The following is an 8,230-nucleotide window of genomic DNA, read 5'->3' on the forward strand; positions in this document are numbered from 1 at the left end:
AAGGAGAGTATTGGTACTGGAGGGGATATTATACGAGGAGAATTACAATATTTCACTAGGAACATGATGAAATCAATTCAAGGGAATCCCTAAGGAAATTCCCACTGACAGGTGTTTAAAATCATCTCTGGCAAAATGGTGACTTTCTCAACAGCTCTTAGAGCTGATCATTCCCCAGGGGCCCTTTGAGGATTAATTTTCCCCATGATCATTGCAAAGAGATATGAAGATAAGAGAGGGGGGGACTGACGTTTTGATAAGGGATAGCATTTCAGCTGTACTTAGGGAGGATATTCCCGGAAATACATCCAGGAAGGTTATTTGGGTGGAACTCAGCAATAAGAAAGGGATGATCACCTTCTTGGGATTGTATTATAGACCCCCCCCCCCAATAGTCAGAGGGAAATTGAGAAACAAATTTGTAAAGAGATCTCAGTTATCTGGAAGAATAATAGGATAGTTATGGCAGGGGATTTTAACTTTCCAAACATAGACTGGAACTGCCATAATGTTAAGAGTTTAGATGGAGAGGAAGAGGAATTTGTTAAGCATGTACAAGAAAAGTTTCTGATTCAGTATGTGGATGTACCTACTAGAGAAGGTGCAAAACTTGACCTACTCTTGGGAAATAAGCCAGGGCAGGTGATTGAGGTGTCAATGGAGGGGGGCACTTTGGGGCCAGTGACCATAATTCTATTAGATTTAAAATAGTGATGGAAAAGGATAGATCAGATCTAAAAGTTGTAGTTCTAAATTGGAGAGAAGCCAATTTTGACGGTATTAGGCAAGAACTTTCAAAAGCTGACTGGGGGCAGATGTTTGCAGGTAAAGGGACAGCTGGAAAATAGGAAGCCTTCAGAAATGAGATAACGAGAGTCCAGCGACCGTATATTCTGTTAGGGTGAAAGGGAAGGCTGGTAGGTATAGGGAATGCTGGATGACTAGTGAAGTTTACGGTTTGGTTAAGAAAAAAAAGGAAGCATATGTCAGGCATAGACAGGATAGATCGAGTGAATCTAAGTCTATATAGATCACGTTGACCACTCTGCCCTCATCAATCTTCTTTGTTACTTCTTAAAAAAAACTCAAATAAGTAGTTTGTGAGACATGATTTCTGAAGCACAAAGCCATGTTGACGATTCCTAATCAGTCTTTCCCTTTCCAAGTACATGTACATCCTGTCCCTCAGAATATAAAGTAGGAGTATACTTAAGACGGAAATCGGGAGGGCAAAAAGGAGACATGAGATAGCTTTGGCAAAAAGAATTAAGGAGGATCCAAAGGGTTTTTACAAATACATTAAGGCCAAAAGGGTAACTGGGGAGAGAATAGTGCCCCTCAAAGATCAGCAAGGCGGCCTTTGTGTGGAGCCGCAGGAGATAGGGGAGATACTAAACGAGAATTTTGCATCAGTGTTTACTGTGGAAGATGGCATGGAAGGTATAGAATGTAGGGAAATAGATGATGATATCTTGAAAAGTGTCAATATTACAGAGGAGGAAGTGCTGGATGTTTTTAAACGCATAAAAGTGGATAAATTCCCAAGACCTGATCAGGTATACCCTTGAACTCTGTGGGAAGCTAGGGAAGTGATTGCTGAGATATTTTCATCATTGATAGTCACAGGTGAGGTGCCGGAAGACTGGAGGTTGGCTAACGTGGTGCCACTGTTTAAGAAGGGTGGTAAGGACAAGCCAGGGAACTATAGACCAGTGAGCCTGACATCGGTGGTGGGCAAGTTGTTGGAGGGAATCCTGAGAAACAGGATGTACATGTACTTGGAAAGGGAAAGACTGATTAGGGATCGTCAACATGGCTTTGTGCATCGGAAATCATGTCTCACAAACTACTTATTTGAGTTTTTTTGAAGAAGTAACAAAGAAGATTGATGAGGGCAGAGTGATCAATGTGATCTATATGGACTTCAGTAAGGCGTTTGACAAGGTTCTCCATGGGAGACTGGTTAGCAAGGTTAGATCTCATGGAATACAGGGAGAACTAGCCATTCGGATACAGAACTGACTCAAAGGTAGAAGACAGAGGGTGGTGGTGGAGGATTGTTATTCAGACTGGAGGCCTGTGACCAGTGGGATGCCACAAGGATCAGTGCTGGGTCCACTACTTTTTATCATTTATATAAATGTTTTGGATGTGAACTTAAGAGGTATAGTTAGTAAGTTTGCAGAAGACACCAAAATTGGAGGTGTAGTGGACAGCAAAGAAGGTTACCTCAGATTACACAGGATCTTTATCAGATGAGCCAATGGGCTGAGAAGTGTCAGATTGAGTTTAATTTAGATAATTGCGAGGTGCTACATTTTGGGAAAGCAAATCTTAGCAGGACTTATACACTAAATGGGTAAAAACAATGACTGCAGATTTCTCCCCACCCTCACCCTCCTCTCATTTATCTCTCCATCCTTCAGGCACTCTGCCTGTATTCCTGATGAAACCCATGACTTGTCCTACCTGCCTATCTTCTTTTCCACCTATCCACTCCACCCTCCTCCCTGACCTATCACCTTCATCCCCTCCCCCACTCACCTATTGTATTCTATGCTACTTTCTCCCCACCCCCACTCTCCTCTCATTTATCTCTCCACCCTTCAGGCACTCTGCCTGTAGTCCTGATGAAAGGCTTTTGCCCGAAACGTCAATTTTACTGCTCCTCGGATGGTGGCTGAACTGCTGTGCTTTTCCAGCACCACTAATCCAGAATTATACACTTAATGGTAAAATACCTAGAGAGTATTGCTGAACAAAGAAACATTGGAATGCAGGTTCATAGCTCCTTGAAAGTAGAGTCGCAGTATGTAGGATAGTGAAGAAGACATTTGGAATGCTTTCTTTTATTGTCAGAGTATTGGGTAAAAGAGTTGGGAGGTCATGTTGCAGCTGTACAGGGCATTGGTTAAGCCACTTTTGGAATATTGCTGGCTATTCTGGTCTCCTTCCTATCAGAAGGATGTTGTGAAACCTGAAAGGGTTCAGAAAAGATTTACAAGGATGTTGCTAGGGATGGAGGATTTGAGCTATAGGAAGAGGTTGAATAAGGTAGTGCTGCTTTCCCTGGAGCGTCAGTGGTTAAGGGGTGACCTTATAGAGGTTTATAAAATCATGAGGGGCATGGATAGGATAAATAGACAAGTCTTTTCCCTGGGGTGGGGGAGTCCACAACTAGAGGGCATAGGTTTAGGGTGAGAGGGGGAAAAATATAAAAGAGACCTAAGGGGCAACTTTTTCACACAGACGGTGGTACGTGTATGGAATGGGCTGCCAGAAGAAGTGGTGGAGGCTGGTACAATTGCAACATTTAAAAGGCATCTGGATGGGTATATGAATAGGAAGGGTTTGGGGGGGATATGGGCCAGGTGCTGGCAGGTGGGACTAGATTGAGTTGGGATATCTGGCCGGCATGGACGGGTTGGACCGAAGGTTCTGTTTCTGTGACTCTATGACTCTAACTGATTCCCACTAACACCCCATTCAAAATATGTTCTGCAGTCCATCACTTGAATGATAGTAGTGATTGTGAATATTGTCCGGAATTTAAACTTCTTTAGGAGTAATAGTCAACCAACAATGAATTACATGAGAATTTTATCATACAGAAACTTCTCCATTTGGAAATTACAAATATATTTGATTTGATTACATTGAATTAAAGCACAGAAACAGGATGATTAGTCTGTATTTGTGGTCTTTTCAAGTTCCACTCGATTCTCCTCCCACCAATAACATTTCACCCTGTCACCACATCCTCTAGCCTTTCTCCTCACAATCTAGCTTGGCCCTCAGTATATAGATCATTCATATGCAAAGACTTCAGGGATATTCAATGTAGCATAGATTGAGCCGTTTGTTTAAAAGGAGAAAGGATGCTTTCGAAAACAGATTCTTCTGTTCAAAAGATGTTCTTTTAAAATACATCTTCAATATGTCAACCACAAATTCAGCAGAGTGTGAATGCCTTGTCTGACAGGGCAATAAGTTAAAAAATCCTCAGGGAGATGAGTTCTGTATGATTGAAAAGCAGATTTATGGTCATTACTGTCATCAATCCTGAGAGAAAAATAAAACCTGTCACATAGCTGCAGGTTTAATAGTATTTGGGTTTTCATGTCTACCGGCCTTCCTTCCTGTGACTTTAAAGGTCTCTATCTAAAAAAAAAGCTAACGCTAAATCTTTTGGAATTGTGATTCAAGTTGATGTATTTAATCCTTGTGCCTTAAATTTCAATCCCCAAATTGGTTAATGGTACAACACAGAGGACAGCATTTTACCCATCAGTGGTACAGCTCAATAATTAGTCTCACTCCCAGCTCTTTCCCCAAACATTTGTAGTCTTCTTTTCACCACGTTTTTATCCAATTAACATTTGAAAGTTATAAATTAATCTGCTATCCTTTCTGCATTCCAGATCACAACAACTCACTACATAATAAAATGTTGGCTCAAGTCTCTTCTGGTACTTTTGCCAATCACCTTAAATCTATGTCCTCTGGCTCCTGACACTTCTGCGCTGGGACTAGTTTTTCTCTATTTATTCTATGAAAAGCCCCTCATAATTTCCAATATCTCTATTATGTCTCCCCATAGTCATCTTTTCTTTAAAGAAAATAACTCTAGCTTATCCAGTTTAACCATAAACTGAAGTCTCAGTCCTGCTCCCATTAATCTCTTCTGCACCTGCACCAAAGCCTTGACATTAGCCTTGAAAGCCTCAGGCTCAGTTGAGTTCCAGGATTCTGATCTATCAACAATGTAGGAACAACAATATAGTTCTAAGTCAGTATTATATATGGTTTGGGAGGGTATTGGGGTTTCTGGGCTTGGGGATTGTGGGGACAGAGGGCAGTGGATCCTGAAGTAAAGGCAGGGGAGTAGCTTTCAACAGATACCCCAGACCCTTCCTTGATCAGGTACTGACTTTGATCAGAAAATCACTGAAAGACAATATAAAATAAGGGGTATAATTCAAAAGGAAATGTAGGAACAGCGGCACCTGGATGTATATGTGCACAGATCATTGAAAATGACAGAACAGGGAGAGAGAACAATTAATAGAGCAGACAGTGTCCTTGACTTTATTAATAGGGAGAGAGAGTGCAAGACCAAAGAGGTGATGTTGAATTTGTATAAGAAACGCATTAGCCCTCAGTTGGAGTTTGTGCCAATTCCAAGAAAGATGTGAATACATTGAAGACAGTGCAGAAACAAGATTGCTCCAGGAATGAGAAACTTCAGTGATGATGGTTTGAAGATGTTGGAGGTTGTTCAAGACTCTCCGGGTGGGGTTGCTGCTCAGTGATAGTGTTAGGGTTGGGTCCACGGACTGGGTCTGGCTGGAAAGGGCAGCCTCTCGATACCTTCCGGCCATGGCAGACAGGCCGGGAAATTCTTTGGTTTTGTCTACATAGAAATTTCAAAGTTCACGAGATTCCATGCGGTGACTATCACTCATCACCATTTCTCAGATTGAAAAATACACAGGAAATGTTTAGGGCATTTATCCTGGTAAAGGATAAAACTTAGCAAAAAATAAAATCTTCCTCATAATATACCCCTTGAATGGTATATTAATAGTGGAAAATTGATCGCCATTGGGACTTTGCATCAATCCACTTACCAACTCTTCAGTATACGCTCCAATGGTACCTGCCGTTTGACTGTAGTGACTTAAACTGTGACTTAAAAACACTGTTGGTACTATCAGGTCAAATAATCCACTTACACTTCACACTTTCAGGAATTTAATGCTGCTGTCCTTGCCTTCCTTGTTCAAAGCAGGAAAGTAGATGATAAAATAACTGTGTTCAGCAAAATTTTTTATTTCTCTTCTTCCGGGGCTCTGCCTTTTATTTCTAGAGGCATTGAGCTGTACAGCATGGAAACAGACCTACGGTCCAACTTATCCATGCTGACCAGATGTCTGGTCTCATTTGCCAGCACTATGCCCATATCCCTCTAAAGCCTTCCTATTCATGTGCCTTTTAAATATTGTAATTGTACCAGCCTCCACCACTTCCTCTGGCAGCTCATTCCAATTACGCTTCTGGTCTCCCTTCTGTCGGAAGGATATTGTGCAATTTGAAAGTATTCAGAAAAGATTTACAAGATGTTGCTATCATTGGAAGGTTTGAGCTTCAGTGAGAGGCTGAAAAGGCTGGGCTATTTTCCCTGGAATGTCGAAGGCTGAGGGGATGACCTTATAGATGTTTATAAAATCATGAGAGGCATGGATAGGGTAAATAGGCAAGGCCTTTTCCCTGGTTTGAGGAAATCCAGAAATAGAGGGCATAGGTTTAGGGTGAGAGAGGAAAAATTTAACACTTTTGTTTAAGCCCATCCTTCATTTAAATCAGGGAGGGTAACAAAGTCGTGATCAAATGACAATGTTCATCCAAGTCAACTTCCTCAATGATACAGCACATTGTATGAGTACTGAACCATCTGCGGAGATTTTACCAGTAAGGGAAATAGTTGTTATTGGTTGTGGAATGGCCTTTTTTTAAAAAAAAACTGAATTGAAAGGGAAAAGCCTGTCTAAAGAAAGACACAGGACAACATCGGAGACAAAATGCTCCTTATCTCAGAGGAGTTAAAGGCTTACCTTGGAGTAAGAGATGAACCGTGCTCCCTTCAGCAACTTGTTTATTCACGGTCTGGTTTCAAAGTGCGTGCTAACTCTGAACAATTACACAGGAAGCGGTTAGATACAATTTCTGCGATGGAACAGATGAACAGCCTGACCAGTTTCAGGAAGCAGCTCCAACTCTCCACAGAATCTCTGAAGTATTACACATTGAATGTGGCCGCGTGAGATCACCAAATGAACATCATGACTTAACGCTCTTCTCCTCCCCTTCCCCATATGCTTGCACATTGTTTCTAATCAATAATTGGCCAATGGTCTCTTGAATGCCTCAACTGAACCTCAATACTCCCAGACAGGCCATTCCAGGTCTGCTGGATGGTTTGCTTCACATTTGCCTGTATTTCCAAACACTTTCCATCTGTGCTCTCCCATTCACAAGCTTTTTATGGATGGGAACAGTTTCCCCCTATCTAATCTAGCCAGCCTGCTCATGATTTTGAAAACTTCTATCAGATCTCCTCTTAGCCTTCTTGCCTCTAGGCTTGTTAATCTATACTAAGCATTCTAGTAAATCTCTTCTGCACTCTTCCAAAACATTCACATTCTTCCTATAACATGGTGCCCAAATCTCTACACAACTGAATACCTTGTACAAGTTCAGCAACACCACTTTGCTCTTATTATCTGTGCTCCTATTAATAAAGCTATATGGTTTTTAACTGTTCTCTCTACCTGTACTGCCACCTTCAATAATCTGTACACCATACGATTTTTGAGAAGACTTGTTGCTCAGGTTTAGATTCAGGATGTACATTTGCTCACTGAGCTGGTGGGTTTGTTTTCAAATGTTTCGTCACCATGCTAAGTAACATCATCCATGAACCTTGGCTTCACCAGAGGCTGATGAAGGGCCTTTGCCCGAAACATTGATTCTCCTGGTCCCCGGATTCTGCCTGACCTACTGTGCTTTTCCAGCGCTACACTCTCAATTCTAATCTCCAGCATCTGCAGTCCTTACTTTCGCCGAGCAAACTTACAACCTGAATCTGTACACATATACAACCAGGTGTCTCTAAATTTGCATCCTCCTTAGAATTGTCCCCACCATTTTACATTGTCTTTCAATGTTCTTCCTACTAAAGTACATCATGCCATACTTCTCTACATTGAATTTCCTCAGCTACCTGTCCATCCACTCTACCTTAATTTCTAATTTGCAGCTTTGCCAATGTCTGATTGTGTTAGATGTAGCAGTCTTTTCTTAAAGAGTGTCTCATAGAACATAAGACAATACAATGCAGAACAGGCCCTTCGACCCTCGATGTTGCGCCGACCTGTGAACTATTCTCAGCTCGTCCCCCTACACTATCCCAAAATCATCCATGTGCTTGTCCAAGGATTGTTTAAATCTCCCTAATGTGGCTGAATTAACTACATTGGCAGGTTGGGCATTCCATGCCCTTACCACTCGCTGCGTAAAGAACCTGCCTCTGTCTTAAATCTATCACCCTTCAATTTGTAGTTATGCCCCCTCGTACAAGCTGATGTCATCATCCTAGGAAAAAAGACTTTCACTGTCTACCCCATCTAATCCTCTGATCATCTTGTATGTCTCTATCAAATCCCTCTTA

General features: G+C 41.7%; 1 protein-coding gene across 1 annotated transcript in view; it reads right to left on the reverse strand.

The window, feature by feature from the left end:
- LOC122539816 (gasdermin-A-like) overlaps window positions 1-6,747 on the reverse strand; it is a 71,248-nt gene extending 64,501 nt beyond the window's left edge. Inside the window, exon 1 of the mRNA XM_043674884.2 lies at window positions 6,615-6,747. The gene's annotated coding sequence lies outside the window, so the exon portion shown is untranslated. The remainder of the gene's footprint in view (window positions 1-6,614) is intronic.
- Window positions 6,748-8,230: the final 1,483 nt, after the last annotated feature.

Source organism: Chiloscyllium plagiosum, unplaced genomic scaffold, assembly GCF_037043375.1.
Source record: "Chiloscyllium plagiosum isolate Xiang-an unplaced genomic scaffold, Cpla_swu_hap1 HiC_scaffold_32, whole genome shotgun sequence".
NCBI classification, from domain to species: domain Eukaryota; kingdom Metazoa; phylum Chordata; class Chondrichthyes; order Orectolobiformes; family Hemiscylliidae; genus Chiloscyllium; species Chiloscyllium plagiosum.